The sequence below is a fragment of the Schistocerca gregaria genome, chromosome 1 (genome assembly GCF_023897955.1).
Source record: "Schistocerca gregaria isolate iqSchGreg1 chromosome 1, iqSchGreg1.2, whole genome shotgun sequence".
NCBI lineage: Eukaryota > Metazoa > Arthropoda > Insecta > Orthoptera > Acrididae > Schistocerca > Schistocerca gregaria.
In genome coordinates this window covers 1,194,607,763-1,194,624,361 of record NC_064920.1, presented here as the reverse complement: position 1 = coordinate 1,194,624,361, position 16,599 = coordinate 1,194,607,763, and the positions used below count along the sequence as shown (strand labels likewise).

At 44.3% G+C, this 16,599-nt stretch overlaps 1 long non-coding RNA gene across 1 annotated transcript in view; it reads right to left on the bottom strand.

Annotated features, from left to right (window-relative positions):
• LOC126317399 (uncharacterized) overlaps positions 1-8,244 on the bottom strand; it is a 40,349-nt gene extending 32,105 nt beyond the window's left edge. Inside the window, exon 1 of the long non-coding RNA XR_007556684.1 lies at positions 7,930-8,244. This is a non-coding gene — a long non-coding RNA (uncharacterized LOC126317399). The remainder of the gene's footprint in view (positions 1-7,929) is intronic.
• Between the last annotated feature and the right edge of the window lie 8,355 nt (positions 8,245-16,599).

Here is a 16,599-nt window from a genome sequence, read left to right as displayed (position 1 = left end):
CGAGTGTGCTATTACTGAAGAAGTCTTGGCGCCATTTACATATCTGGGAACCTAATCCGTATGCTCGTACCTTCGTTAATAGTCTGCAGTGAGCCACGGTGTCAAGCACTTTCCGGATATCTAGAAATATGGACTCCATCTGCTGCCTTGTGGCACAGACACAGAGCATCCATCCGCTAACGTGATACGCAAAACACTGAAGATCTGTCTCTTGGTGGACGCCCGCTGTCAACAACAACAGGTGATGGCCACTACCTACAAAATACGGAACGTAGGTAAGATCAGCAGAATGGGTCTATGCACTGCCTTCTGGGAGGCAACTTGTGGGGCTGTGTCGACGCAGACAGTATGCAACCGTCTCCAAACCAGTAGGCCTCCATTAAGCCCAACTGTAGAAACCGCAGCACCAAGGTGCGCGAGGAAGTGTACAGGAGAACACCTGGGATGAAACACTGATCGGTAGCTTCGTGTTCTCTTCAACGAAAGGATCTGTATGAGACCTGATGAGCGTCGTAAAAGGGCGTGGAGGCGGCCGAAGTACCAAAGCACAGCTCAGGTAAGCAGTCCCTCCAGTTTACAGGGAGATAAGCCGGTTACGTTTTGTGGCGGCATCACGTAGGAATTTCAGACGCCTCTCCTCACTGTGGATGATAATTTGAGGGCTGTGCTGCACACTAGGGGCGGAATCGTGCAAGCTAGTGTCCGATTTCTAAAGCCAACTTTTGGCAATGGGTACGCCTTCCAAGACGACTACACGTCCGCGAAGTGATCACCGTCTTGCTGGAGGGAGGAACTAGCCGAATGGAAAGGTCTGCTCCACCTTCTGACATTAAGCCCATTCACTATGCCTGGAACCTGCTGGAACTAGCAGTGCCGCCTCGCAGCAACCCTCCTTCTCCCACTGGATGAACTCGCGAGGGGTGGGGGGTGGCAGGGGGGAGGAGTAGGAGGCGCAGAGCATCGACGTCCAGACCACCTCTTAGGCGTCGTACCAAGGAGGATTCAAGCGTGTGGGGTGAAGCGACGCGGTTACCCGGTAGCTGCGTTTGATACCACATATGTGTAGATGATAACAGCTTTATTTGATAAATTAATTGAAGAGGGTACAGCAGAACGTCGTCTGTCCATGGTCTCGATCCGTTGAGATTGGTGCTCCCGATTTTGAGCTCTTGCTGTAAAATACAGAAATGCGTGTCGTCACCTCATGACTGTGAATGCTAAGAACGTGATGTTGAAGACAACGCCCACGGTCGATACAAGTATTTGTGATGATAATATCCCGTGGAATGGCTTTGCGATTTCCAAGGAATCTAAAGAGGTCGCAACACTTTATTTGTTTCGAGAACGATATCAAAGCGGAGCTTCTTCCAAGACAGCAAGTCACTTGAGAGCGTCTATCTCCGAACACACCCGGCCAACCCCTGCAGAGCGTAGAGTGCAATGTCTGTGGCTTCTAGAAAGCCCGGCTGACTCATGCGGCGGTCTTCCGCAGGAAAGTGCAGTTACCGGATTATCTGTGTTCTAGTCGAACAACGCGCTTTCGTGGCGCTGCGCCGCACTAAACGCTCTTCGTTCCGCGTTTAACGATGTCGCGACTTTCTGATGCGTGGTTTTAAGGAACGCTCACAAAACACCTTCATACATCGCAGTTTCAGCACAGAGAATTCCCAAAAGCAAAACCACTACCGTTATTTCTTTTACGAAACGTTATTTTAAAGAATAGTAAATGACGAAATATTTTTCACTAAGGACCGAACATCTGTTTTATGGAGAACACGAAAAATATTTAGGAGATACCTATGAGTCTTATGATTTTCAAATTCTTTAAGTTTGAAACGTTACCATAACACCGTGTCCGCAAGATTAAGCTACGTCCTTTAAGGAGTTTAATCGCAGTACTGAAGCTCTTAAGACTACTGGGTTCGTTAATAAGTCTGTGAGAAGAACTGTCTGTCAGTGTGAGGTCTCACGTGCAAACACTTTTCTCGAATGCGGCAGATTTATTTTTTTATTAAAACATTATTCGCCACGATTGCAATCTAGAAAACAGTAACCACTCTTTTCTATATTGCAATCACTGACGTAGCAGGTTCGCAGGAGAGCTTCTGTAAAGTTTGGAAGGTAGGAGACGGATACTGGCAGAAGTAAAGCTGTGAGTACCGGGCGTGAGTCGTGCTTGGGTAGCTCAGTTGGTAGAGCACTTGCCCGCGAAAGGCAAAGGTCTCGAGTTCGAGTCTCGGTCGGGCACACAGTTTTAATCTGCCAGGAAGTTTCACTGACGTTGAAGGTTTTAGTAAAAAATCTACAGTTTTCAAGTTTACAGACCCCTGTCTCCATACCATATCAGATAATTAGAAAAGCTTACTCCATACCACTAACTTCTACATGCTATTAACAGCTGAACGGTCAAGTACTACAAACGTGCCTCCATGCCATGTCAGGTAATTAGAAAAGCTTACACCATACCACTGACATTTACACGCCGTTACCAGCTGAATGGCCAGTATCTACAAACATGCTTGCATGCCGTGCCAGGTAATTGCAAAAGCTTACTCTACACCACTAACTTTAATGTGCTGGTAGCAGCTGAATGGTCAACATCTAGAAACACTGAATTCTTCAAGCCACCGTATGTATAGCGTGTTTTCTATTCTCTAACGTAGAATGAAAAAAAAGAATATAACGTAGATCAATTGTGCATTCGTAGCACTCACGCGAGGCTTACTCTAGGCTAAGGAAAACAATATAATAACGGGGGTACCAAAAGAAAGTATCATAAGGCCATACTGTTTACATTATACGTAAATAATTTAGTGGTGAGTCGGAAGTTCTGTGAGGCTGTTCGCAAACGATGCTGCAGTCTGTAGGAGGATAGCGATAACGACTGCAGTGAAGTACGAGAAGACTCGCAGAGGTTCGAAGGTTGGTGATTGGTGCAGGGCCGGTAACTGACCCCGCTTGTAAATAAATACGGCGTAAGTACAGCACATAAAACGCCAAAGACATTTATTACTGTTCGATTAAACCATAGGCGATAAAGCATTGTAAAGAGGAAAAAATCGTAAATTACCTGGGACTACATCTCCAAAGCGATAAAACATGGAATGATCACATAAACCTAGTAGCAGAAAGGGAGATACCAGTTTAAGACTCATTGTAAAAATCCTACGGAAACGTAGCTCATCCACGAAGAAGGTGGTTCACGGAACCGCCGCTCGAGCGTTTCTTGACTCTTGCTTGTCAGACTGGGACCTTCCCGAAGTTTTATTAACACAGAGGTAGCGAAGATCCAACGGAAAGCGGCGCCTTTCGTCATGGGATCATTTAGTAAGCGTGGTAGCGGCGCGGAGATGCCCAACGAACTCCAATGGCAGGAGCTACAAGAGAGGTATTCTGTATCACGGAGAGACACCTTGAAATACCGACAGCGTACGTTCCAAAAAGAGTTTGGCATTGTATTACTTTCTACCAAATACGTCTCGCGAAATGACTGCGACGACAAAATCAGTGTAAATAGAAATCATCAGGCGGACAAAAGAAGCGTTAGGTATTGCGCAGAGTCGTTGAAATTCCGCTAGTGTAGATTCCAAAAAAAGGTCGGACAACGTATTACTTCGTTCCGTATTCGTCCCAAGAAACGATCATGATGACAGTACCAGTGAAATTACAGCTCATATGATTTACTAACAGTCGTTCTTTTCTCGCGAATGCAACAAGGAAGGGACGAAATAACTGTGGTACCAGACATACTTTCAGCCATACACTTATCTTGTGCGGTTGGGTATACATTTAGATGGACACAGTACAATCGTTTTAGTCTGAGAAGTAAATATGCATTCACAAAATTTACCCAACGACTTCACAATATTAATGTCTTCCTACTTCTCAATAACCCCACTTTTTCTCCGTGAATCCACAGTTTTCCAGTCAGTGATTCGATCCCATCTGGGTGACTGTCGTTTTCCCACTTTTCCGTTTAGATCGATCTCACTACATCTCAAATGCTGCACCAAAACTTTAGAAAAAGTCATAGTAGAGGCGAACACTTTCGTATATACGCTACACTTTCGTAACATTCTCCCCTCTCTTGTGGACCTTGCTACAATTAATTTCTCGTATTGAACCTCATACGACTTGGTAGCTTTACACGTAGGTATTTCTCACACTGCGTAGCAGACGGTTCACTCGTTCTAAGCTTGATTAATAGCCTCATTCTTTCTTGGACCACACGCAAGTCTTTCTCTATATCTGATGAACACCGGGCATCCCAGCATCACTCGTTTTGTCCGTTAAGAATAAGAAAGGAAGTCAGCGTCCATTGTTCCGTCAACGACGTCTTGATTAGAGAAAGAGCACAATCCGGTATAGGGAAAGGTTCGGAAGTAAATGGACCGTCCCATTTCAAAGAAATCATCCCGGTATTTGTCTTAACCGATTCAGGAAAATCTCAGGAAACCTAAATCTGGATTACAGGGAGTAGATCTGAACCATCGTCCTTCCGAATAGCAGTCCATTGTCTGTCTTACTACTACCGCAGACACCTCCCTTGGCCTTTGTTAAGAATAGATAGGTAATACGACTGTATGAATGTCAGTCGACAAAGTGTTGAAAGTAGTTAAGAATCGACAGTTAATATGACTGTATGAATGTTAGTCGGCAACGTGTCGAAAGTATAGCTGAAATCCAGGAATACGCGGTGTAGCTTTTCTCTTTCGACACCTGCTAGGGAGCATAAGGTGGATGAACACAATCAACTGTTTTTGACACGAATGGCACTTCTTAAAGACGTCCTAATTTTAGAGATACTACCGGAAACCAGCAAGTGCATAGATCTGAGTACTGATCGTCCTTGTGACTGACTGTAAAGCATTTAGACTGTATCAGAAAACAGCAAAGCAAAGTACTGAAACTGCATATCGTATGGAATATTTTCGATAGACAGTGCTCCACAGCCATGAAGTATTTCATTGTGTATAAGTCGCATTGGAAAACACTCTGACAGCTGCTAAGTGAATCTCTTTATTGTGCGAGCAGTCTACAAGGAAATCATTAGATCACAAAATAAGGCATTACCATGTGTACGTATAGTACATCGTGATTTCGATGACGACCATTCTGTTTCTAGTTTGAAAGGTGATGTGATAACATGTAACGCTGGACGCCGCAACGATGATGTCCAGATCTGAACGCCAGCCAGTTCAAGCTATGCACATCTTGCTCTTCCACAGTTTCTGGCATTTGACGCCAACAGAGAAGTGCTTGAGAAGGTATCGGCTTTCTAAATGAAGCTGTGACGTACACTGCACATGTTCAGCTTCTGATTTTATTGATATATATGACATTTCGAAGCCAGGAATTTACGATCAAATGAAACCTCACATATTTTAAACTTGAGACAGAACGCGCATTATAAAAATTACGATAGATTATACATACACTAAATCAAAATTTTGTAGTATAATCATTTTGTAGATCGAAACTCAGTGTACTAACAAGAGATTCGCCTGTGAGCTGGCGGTGAGTGTTTAAACAATTGAATTTAACGTCACTTGTCTTGTGCTACAGATCGAGTGGATAGTCACGGACAGCAAACCAACTGCGATCTGTATCCGATGTTAATTTAGATTATGTACATGACTATTTACAATCCGACTACTTTAGGTAAAAGTCTCGTTTTTAGTGGATATTATTCTTAACTTTCAGTCGTTTCTCCTCTTTCCTCTCCACCCTTTGCAACGATTATCGTAAGGACTGGCGGACAGTAGGGTGGCTAATTAGTCTGCCTAGCGTCGTCTTCGTGGAAGGAAGTTACCGATACATGGCCTTGGAAGTCGGGCGGCAGGGCCCTCGTTAAAACTCATAGCAGAAGCGCCGCCGCTGTTCTCACTGTCTGCACTTGCTTTACGGTTCTCTCTGCCGTCGGAGAATTCGATAACTTTTTCTGTGATACATTTCGCGAGGGGATGACTGACTGTCTTCCAACTTTAAAAAAAGCAGGAATTCAACCATATTCCACAAAAACACCTCACTCCGAAATTTGTTATCCATAAACGGGAAAACATTCTAAAAAATCTAGAAACACGATAGGCTTTATGGCACCTAGACGGCTCTCTTACCAGATCCGTTATTATCAGATATTTTGTACGAGAAAGTTACCCGCCTCGAACTGCACTGCAGCGTTGCAGAAGACACACTGAAGCTATTCAGTAATATTTGATGCAAGACAGTCCTTTATACAGGTAAACATGTTAATCATAACATGTTCATCATCTATTCCAAAGGACACAATGGATACACGTCAGAAAATGGAGATTAATTGCCAACAGCGCGTTACATATGGGCCTCTAACGTTAAGTTCCTATAGATTTAGTTAGCAAATAGGATGAATGTTTGCACATAATTAAAATTGTCATTCGCTACAAAATAAATGGAGCTTTCGTCCAAGGAATAAGAGTCTCTTCCAGTGTTGTGATAATTCTGTCATCGTTAACACTAGCCTTCTTCCGTTCTCAGACGTTTTAAACTTCTTAGTTGCCCTAACTAATAGTAATTATTCCATAACACGCTACAAATAGGTAGAGAGTCGTGAAAGATGTTTTATTATAGAGGACACAATAAACGTGTTACGTTCCGGCGCAGACCATTTTCAGACTGTCATCAGATCATTGGTATTCGAACTCCAACGCCGAAATTGAAAGCAGTAAATTGATCAGAAGAGCACGTCGTTGTCATCTTAGAACAAACCTTTTCCGGTAATAGAAGTCTGCTCCTCTTCCACAGATCGGAAAATGAAAAGTAAGTTACACTTCATTCCAACGGACAAAGAGCAGTAACTCTCAAGAAGCTGTTTAGTACCAATCCGCTCTATATTTTGCGTTCACTCAAATTGTGTGTCTCATAATGACCGACATGTGTGTTTTACAAGGTACGCGCATTATTTGGCAAGGGAACGTTGTGTTATTAAAATTATTCTACAATTTGCTTCTTGGACTAAGGATTCATGCGAGTCTTCATTCTAGTCAACAAGTCGATTCTGACGCAGTCATCACTTACGTCGTACATTTGTACCCCGTCTGTTGAGATCGTTAACTGGATGTCCTTCGTTTTAAATGTAGGCTTTGTAGAAATTTCCTTTGTGACCTAGCCGAGATAATCATCTGAGTTTTGTTTGCTGCACGCGCTGCGTACAACAGCTAGCCTCCGTAATGACCAAGGCTCCCCGCAGACATCTTACAGAACCTCCCTTCTAAACGTTTCGCACCTGCTAATGATTACTGTGAATTTGTACGAGTCCTGTCTGTCATTCTGAAAGTAACTACGTTGCTGTGTCTATTTCAACTGATAGCGAAGGAGAAGAAGAACTATAACCGATCACTATTCCTCACTAGTTCAGTGCATCACCATACATTCTGGTGTCTACGCTTCATCATGAAGTGATACCCAAGTCGCGCAGCTTCACTTCCCGCCACCATAACATTTACATTGTTCTGAATGAGTCAAACTCCCATCCCTTTCATTGACTAAAAAGGCGTTGCTAATAGTGTCAAGTCTTTCCAGCTTCGTTTGTAGACGTATTCGGAAACAAAAGAGGGCAGAGTTCTGTGTACATCTACAAGTTAACAGTGTTGGATCGGAAGTAGGGAGCCTTGTACATCACCTGATAATGGTACACAGAGTTCGAAACGATATGTGATAACTATATAAAATTAAAACTAAGAAGAAAAAAAGAAAGAAACGATCAATCGTTCCTGTTTTTTCTCCTCTTTCATTGCTACAAGTTGTCACAGTTCTTTCGTCCAGATGACCCACATCAGTTATCAGTTCACAGTCACATACACAGTCCGTACTGTAGCTTGGAAACAGTGCAAGACACAATTTTTTTTAGAAATAAACATAACTGATAATTAGTTTAAGAAATCACACAGTTACCGATAGCGCGCTACGTATCACAGTGCGTGGTTTGCAGATTGTTCTCAACCGCGTCGCTTACAACTGGGGTAACTATGCAGAGCTACCGATAGCGGGACGGCGGAAAACGGACGGCGCGAGGTGGCAGTTGGAAGCCCGGCGACCTCTGCCCGCGGAGCGCCCTCGGACGGCCGGCACCGGCTGCCTACGCAGGACCGCACTCGCGAGCTCGGCCGGCGTCGCCGACGGAACCGACGCCTGCCGCCGCGGCGCCGCGGTGCAACAGGTGTCCGGGCCGGAGGTTTTTGCGTATTGCCGCGGCGCGTCCTCCCGGCGGCTCGGCGGCGGCTGTGTGGGTGTGTGGGCGGCGGCGGCCGCGGGGGGGCGGGGCCAGTGGCAGGTGTCGGCCAATGGGAGGCCGAGGGCCGCGGGGGAAGGGAGGCGCGCGAGGCGGTGGGGGCGGCGGTGCGGCCCAGGTGCGCCACGCCGCGCCACTACGCTCCAGCAGTCGCGTGTGTAGTTCTGTACAGTGCGCGCGCGCGCGCTCGGGCAACCGGAAAAACTACTCGCTCGCGTCGCGTCGCACCTCATGTGACTCGGAGCGTCTCGCCGCGCCCAGCTCTCAGTGATAACCACCGTGACGACCAAACCGCCGACCCAGTGCCTCATCCACGGCGGCTCGGCGCTTTTCCGAAAAGGTAAGTTCTTTGACAGTGTTTGCGGAGACGCACGCTCTTCGAGTGTTGTGTGTGGATCGTGCTGTTGCGGGTGGTCACCGCGATCTGCGTCTGTGTGTCTTCCCAGTGGTTCGTAGCTCTGGCTGGAGCGTTCTTCTCAGTGATGCATCCTGCTAAGTGGAGCGTTTGTTGTGCCTAAAGCCGTCAGTTTTGTGCGATCTTTGATCTGGATTTGTCACACAGGTGATTCATTTTTTTTTTCACATTACATGTATCTTATGAACCTGAGTGCCGACGCCAACCTTGACCTACGAGTGAGATTTTCCAATTAATGTACTACCTGTCTTTGCAGACCTTGTCGAGTCGAATTTCGTCTGACTTTCTCACTGTGCAAATATTTGTCAAACGCAAGAGGCTTCGCTCATAATTGTACTGAGAAATCATCCGCGGTATATGTACATAATACGTGTTTCCAACCATGTGACCCATCTTTAGCAAGCGTCGGTGCAGACCCTCTTAGAGCCGAACTCGTAGCTACAGGTGGTCGCCGCTCCGCAGTGGAGACTCCGACGCGCGGTCGGAACAGCAACACTTAGCGCATCAGCGCTGCCCGCCCATTATCTTATCCGCCTGGCCGACCCTAGGCGAGACCGCGCAGAGTATCGCATTGCGTGCTCCACTGAAGACCACGCCGAGATGCACTTGACAGAACACCGGTTTGCCCCGCTCTCCGAGGCGCGAAGGTTAGCCGCCGCCAGAATGGTGCAGGCTAAAAATAGCGGTGGCCCAGGGCAGCGCTTGCGGTCTCCGCCCGGGCCCCACGCCGGCTAGAAAGCGTAACCGCAGCGTGCCACTCCAGCCCTGACAGGAGCAGAGGTTCCGGGCAATTACTGTCAACGGCTAGTATAATTGCTGTTATAAAAACCGATACCACACGTGTGCGCTACAAAAAGTGATTATTTACGAAACCGTTGTGGTGATCATACGCTTAACAGGATGATTCGGGATAGCTCGTGTCAAGTTATAATGAAGCTCATATCTTTTGTTCAAAACCGGAAGCGATATTTGTTTTTATATAACAACAGCATAGAATTATCTTCCTTGACAGTTATTGCTGTCGTTGAAAGTATTTATGTGGTCTAGCGGTAGGTTGTCAAGGAAGACGAATAACAATACTAATTTACCTTCTATGCTTGTGTTTTGATGTGCTGGACTGAAACCTAGCCAGTGTTATATGATACCGATAGTATGCAGTTAACAGTGAAACGCTTCGCCATCTCAGCCGCAGAGTCCACTTGAAAACTTAGTCTGTTTGGGGTTAGCTAGTTGCGCGTAGAAATCACAGGTCCGTACTTAGCGGCGGTGAGTCACGGGCTGACTTTCTAGCTGGAGCCTGCGATGCGTGACAAGGCAACAAACCCGTGTCACTGAACTGCCGCCCACTGCTTTTTAGATTTCCCTACGCTTGCTCCACGTCCTGGCAAAAATACTTTCTTAAGTAATGACGCTAGAGGGACAAAGGGGAATTTTTTTTACGGTCTGGTCACTGTGGCTGTAGCAGCTCCATTCCAAGAGTTCTGGGAGCGCGCTATAGAAACGCTGAGAACCAAACTGTTTTCGAAAGCTCTGGTCGATTAGTGTGAAATTACCCAGTGACTTGTTATCGGTTATCGTGTTCGCTCTTTTTCCGAATACTGTGCTGCAGTTTGCAAAAGATAGTGTGATCTCTCGCAGTGGCTAGCTGCGTAGACGTGTCTCAAACTGAAATATTTAGAGTGAAAATTAATTTCATTTTTTATTATTGGCTTCATAACCTCATGGCTTCAGAAAAAGATGTCTATACTCTTTTGGGACAGATCGGGAAATGCACTGCAGCGCAAAATGTACAGAATTATGATGCCTCAGCAGTAGCAAACTTTCGAGATGTACATTAGGAATGACATCATTGAAAACATATGAATGACACCTAAATATGTGATCAAATAACACCGTCCATCGATAAACTTTTATATTGTAAGTGTACAAACAAGAAAAATATGTGACGCCAATATTTTGTAAACAGAGTAAATTTCGTCCTTCCGATATCGCTGGAAGAGGTCATTAACCGAAAGAGTTTGTGTTTCTCTTTCCGTAAGCATTAATGTCCTACCGGCTACTTATCGGAAAAATATTGTTACCTTCAACCCCATGTCAAATTCGTCAATATTGCTGTCAGGGACACCTGGTCTATTGCTGCTATTCCTTTCCCGCACTTCCATTTTATTCACAAAATGAAAAATTTGTGCACTTCGTCGTACGTGTTACAGAATCACTTTCAGATGTACCGACGGTGGACATCTGTCGCCTCTGTTCATAACATGCACCTATCAGAACATCCCACTGCAATTCGTTGTAGGTGAATGGTTCGTCTAAGTAGATGGGCACTGTGTGTGGGAGTAAAAACCGAGCTCAGTATTACCTCTATACGTTACAAATATGAAACAAGTTTTCTTGGAGGTGCAGATTGTAAAAAAATCCATTTAAAATGTTAAGCATACCTAAAGTTGCTTATCCCAGGGCTTATTGTACGGAAGTTCTGAAACCAAATTGTATGACTGCATCTTTATTTTGGTATAGTAGCGGAGAAATGTTCTTTTTTATTCTGTCAGCAGAAACATGATGTCTTCACAAGGCATGAGCTTAATCAAATGCTACAAAATTCCTTAAAAATTGTCTGTTAATCTTTCGTGGACTTTTTTGTCTCTCCAAAAGATTTTATTCTGTCAGTATTTACCAAAACTCGCGTTATAATTCTCCTCACTTCTTCCAACAAAGCAGAAACTAAGGCTTGTTTCCACATGTATCACATTGTTGTCCCTATATCTACATCAAATGCTGCAAATGACTACAGTAAAGTCAGATGTTACTGTTTAGTGTGCCACATGAAACTCGTAAGGTATTTTTTTCCCTTGAGTTCATAGCTAGGACGTTGGGTGAACAATCACTTAGATGCCTCTCTGCGAGCGGCTATTACTGTGCTTCCAACTTCACAGCCACTACAGGCACCGTAAACAGAGACCTGGAAAATATTCATAGCAGGCTTGGAAACCACTTCTTGCCATTTTCTGAGTACATTTTTTCCAAAATTAGCGTGTGTTTAGTCGAATACCTACCAATTCATAATCTACTGTCAGTCACACTACCCTTCGATTCAAACACGTCCGGGAGTATTCTGGGTATGAGCTCGACATTTGCTGGTTTGTATTCGGATCCGATATGCCGCCCACGTATCTGAATAGTATTTTAGTACAGTTCGTACAACCGTTTCGTAAGCGACCCCTTTCAAAGAAGTATTGTTGTTTCCCAGTCTCCTACACGAGATTCGAAACTCGGTGCTGTCTTTACGAATGACTGAGTCTGTGACGTCGATCACCTTCATAACGTCACAGATAACTGAGTCCAGCTGACGTCCCGATAACAGATCTGCCTCATTAATGGTGTTGTGAAAACAACAATTAGTTTACTTTGGAGAGGCAGTTTGCTAGTCTGTGTCTGGTATATTACACGGCTTTGATCAAACATCTCTTCTCACCACTTTGCACTTATTATATTACCGGTTATAAGACCCTGATGCCCTATTTTCAATTGCATCGTAAACTACTTACCTCATAGCTAAAATGGATATTTACCTCTAAGAAAAGCGTGTACAGAGATTTTTTGAGTGTATTACATAGTTGTTCGACTGTGACGTTTTCTGCTACAAGATGACTGGTTTATGAACCATTTCAAACTGTGACACTGATAGCTCAAAACCAGCTATATAATAAAGAGCTCAAATGGCTATTTTGTCAAAAATCAACATTTTTGTAGAATATAAGGCAGCAACCAGACTAAATTCAGTTTCATTCCATGTTGCTTTTTTTATAAAATACAAACTAAAAATACGTCTGTACTAATTTCGAATTTTCAAAATTCATCCTCAGACAGCTTTACATGCTTCTGCCTTCAAAACACATGAGTCGAAATCAGCTGCTCTACTACTCACACGTAGTTTCTGCATTAGGATACACAAAAATGAACGATCTTAAAAGAGAGACAGTGTTGTCGGAAATAGAGCTTGGGTTACAAATACGTGTCACAGTGTAACTTACGTGGTACGTCAACAGGAATATTTGCAGTCAATGTATTTCCCCAGTGAGTAACGTCTCATAGTACTAAGTGGCTGTGGAAAGATTTTTGGTCAAATTTCTAAAGCGAAGTCAATGATTTTATACTCTATAAAGCGTTAAGTAAAAATTGCTGACGGTTCTAGGCGCTTTAGTCTGGAACCACGTGACCGCTACGTTCGCAGGTTCGAATCCTGCCTCGGGCATGCATGTGTGTGATGTCCTTAGGTTAGTTAGGTTTAAGTAGTTCTAAGTTCTAGGGGACTTATGACCACAGATGTTAAATCCCATAGTGCTCAGAGCCATTTGAACCAAAAATTTCTGAACATTAAGAGCTAGGTGCCAATGTTCACTGGAGGCTAATTTAACTGGACATAGCCGCAGTTCTTATCGAATACTTCTTGCAAATAGATAACAGCGACGTATGTAAAACAATATCATATTACAGATAAGTTAGTGAGGCAAATCACTGATTTATAAACACACGTTGAGCCTAAATCAGAAACATTTGGCAATGACCGCTTGCTGCTGTGCATAATAAATAAAGAACAGCTGTTATTTTTCTTGTGCTAGACTTATTCGGTTTCAAAACAAACAAAAAAGACGGACAATTTAGCGAGACATTGAAGAACCTCGAGATAGATATGTTTATTCTCCCACGGACGCCTAACATGACATATCTAAATCCTTATTGACAGGAGCGAGCGCTAGATTGTTCAAATGTGTGTGAAATCTTATGGGACTTAACTGCTAAGGTCATCAGACGATAAGCTTACACACTACTTAACCTAAGTTATCCTAAGGACAAACACACACACGCATGCCCGAGGGAGGACTCGAACCTCCGCCGGGACCAGCAGCGCTAGAAATATATGCAGTAAAAGCTCAGAGAAATGGTATGACAACTTGTGAGCCACACCATGCCGACAATGACAGAGTGTACAATTTCATGTGCTGCGCTCTTAGCGGAAATAGCGACCGACAGCTCCTACTACTGCAACGTGTCCACATTTTCTTTCTAGGTACTCTTTCCTCCTGGTTTATACAGGCCCATAGGATCACAATAAAGTTCATCCACATTTCTCGATTTTATGTTTAGTTCCACTGCCATTTGTTGCCGCGGGAACTTGGCGGAAATTATCTTTTACTTGTGGCTCAGTGTGGGCCACTTTAAAAAAAATTATTTTTCCTCGTGTACGTCACCTCGTGCATTACGAATAAGACTGGTCACTTTGCAACAGTTCTCATTTTATTAGTGACGACTGCATCACACTTACAGTTATTCTATGGCTTTAGGATTTCTGTGCCGCGCCTTTGGCGAGCTGAGAGAATAACTTAGCTGCGAGGCGATGGGTATCAGCCGGGAGCTGTTCTTTCATTCCGCGGAGCGCCGGGCTCCTGTAAACAGCGCTTATTATGACAGCGGAGCCTCCGCGGTATGCAAAGCGGCGGCCGGCCGCGCCGCCGCTGCCAGACCCTGCGGACAATGGCCGGCCGCCGGCTGGCTCCACCGGCCGCCGGGCTCACCGCACCGTGTGCCTACCTGCCGCGGCTTAAGGCGGGACCGTCCGAACGCCGACACCCCGCAACGTGTAGACGCACGTGGCGCCGGTCCCACCTGCTGCGTCTGCCACTCCCTCGTCTTCCCACTGCAAACGAGGTCTGTCTGACTCGCAGAACAGCTTCTGCTAAATGTCACCAGTGTGGCGGCATTGGAACCGTTGTTTCCATATGGTCCTACCAGTTTTCCACTTTACACGGCTCGTTATTCGTCTGAATGTGTAGCTGCTCCCCACAGTTGCCATCTGGTTTTGGGGCTCTGCAAAAGATTCGGGGGGAAATACTGGAAACTGTAGCAGATTCCGCGGTTTATATTGGCAACCGCATGTGTTGCCAACGTAGAGGACACTATGTTTGTTCCCGATCCTTACCTCGGAACTGTGACGAAGTCAATTAAAAGAGCACAAGCACACAGAACAAATTTTATATGATTTACGAGCATCTACATCTATGTCTGCATGATTACTCTGCAACTCACAATTAAGTGCCTGGCAGAGGGTTCATCGAACCACCTTAACGCTACTTCTCTAGCGTTCCACTTTGGAATATGGCGCGAGAAAAACGAACTCTTAAACATTCCCGTGCGAGCTCTGACTTCTCTTATTTTATCATTTCTCTCTAAGTAGGTGGGGCCGGCCGGAGTGGCCGAGCGGTTCTAGGCGCTACAGTCCGCAACAGCGCGACCGCCACGGTTGTAGGTTCGAATCCTGCCTCGGACATGGATGTGTGTGATGTCGTTAGGTTACTTAGGTTAAAGTAGTTTTTAAGTTCTAAGGCACTGATGACCACAGCAGTTAAGTTCCATAGTGCTCACAGTCATTTGAACCATTTTAAGTAGATGGCCGCCAACAAAATATTTACATATTCTGAAGACAAATTTTGCGATCAAACTTTCATCAGAAGGTCCTCTCACAACTAAAAACACCTTTATTTTAAAGACTCCCACCCTAATTCTTGTATCATATCCGTGGCACTCTTTCTCTCTCCTATTTCACGATAATATAAAACGAGCTGCCCTTCTTTGAACTTTTTCGATATCTTCCGTCAATTCTATCTGATGTGGAACTTACACGGCACAGCAGTACTCCAGAAGACGGTGGACAAGGGTATTATGCAGTCTCTTTAGTAGACCTGTTAAATTTTCTAAGTATTCTGCCAATAAAACGCAGCCTTTGGTTTGCTGTCGCTACAACATTAGCTAATGATCATTCTAATTTACGTTATTTGTCATTGTAATCCCTAAGAATTTAGTTGAATTAACAGCCTTTAAATTTGTGTGATTTATCGTGTATCTCAAATTTATCGGTTTCTTTTTACTGCTCAGCTGGAAGACTTAACACTTTTCATGATTTAGATTCAGTTGCCAAATTTTGCACCAAACAGATAGCTCGTCTAATTCGTTTTGAAGTTCATTTTGATTATCTGACGACTTAACATGTCCGTAGATGACAGCATCATTCGCAAACAATCTAAGAGGACTTCTCAGATTGTCTCACAAATCGTTTATGTAGATCAAGAGCAACAGAGGGCCTGTAAAACTTCCTTGGCGAACGCCAGATATTACTCCTGTTTTACTCGATGACTTTCTCTCAGTTATTACGAACTGTGACCTTTTTGACTGGAAATCACGAATCCTGTCACACAACTGAGACCATACTGCATAAGCGCCCAGTTTAACTACAGTCGCTTGTGGCGACAAGTGTCAAAAGCCTTCTGGAAATCTAAAAATGTGGAATCAATTTTACGTCCACTGTCGATAGCACTCATTACTTTGTGAGAATGAAGAGCTAGTTGCGTTTCACAAGAACGATAACTCTATAATCCGTGGTGCCTATTTGCCAATCGTTTTCTTCGAGGTGATTCATGAAGATTGAGAGTAGTATATGTTCCAAAATCCTACTGCAAATCGACGTTAATAAATGGGTCTGTAATTCAGCGGATTACTCCTGTTTCCTTTCTTAGGTATTGGTGTGACTGGTGCAGCGTTCCTGTCTTTGGTTACTGATCTTTCTAGAAGCGAGCTGTTGTATAAACGACATATACGATATTGTTATATGGTAACGGAGAGTCCCCATTCTGTTAAAGAAGTAAAACAGTGCTCAGTAGATCATCATTTCAAGCATCGCACTAGCACGAGACCTACGGTAGCGAAAGAGAATAAGACAGTGGTCAAAACGGTAGTTATTTGAACAAAGCCAGTCAGAGGAAAAATAAAAATTAACTTACATGGATTTACAAAATCAGTGTTCTACTTGTTTCGTTGTGAATAAGACGTGTTATAGGTAAACTATTATCGTTGCCTTGTGTAA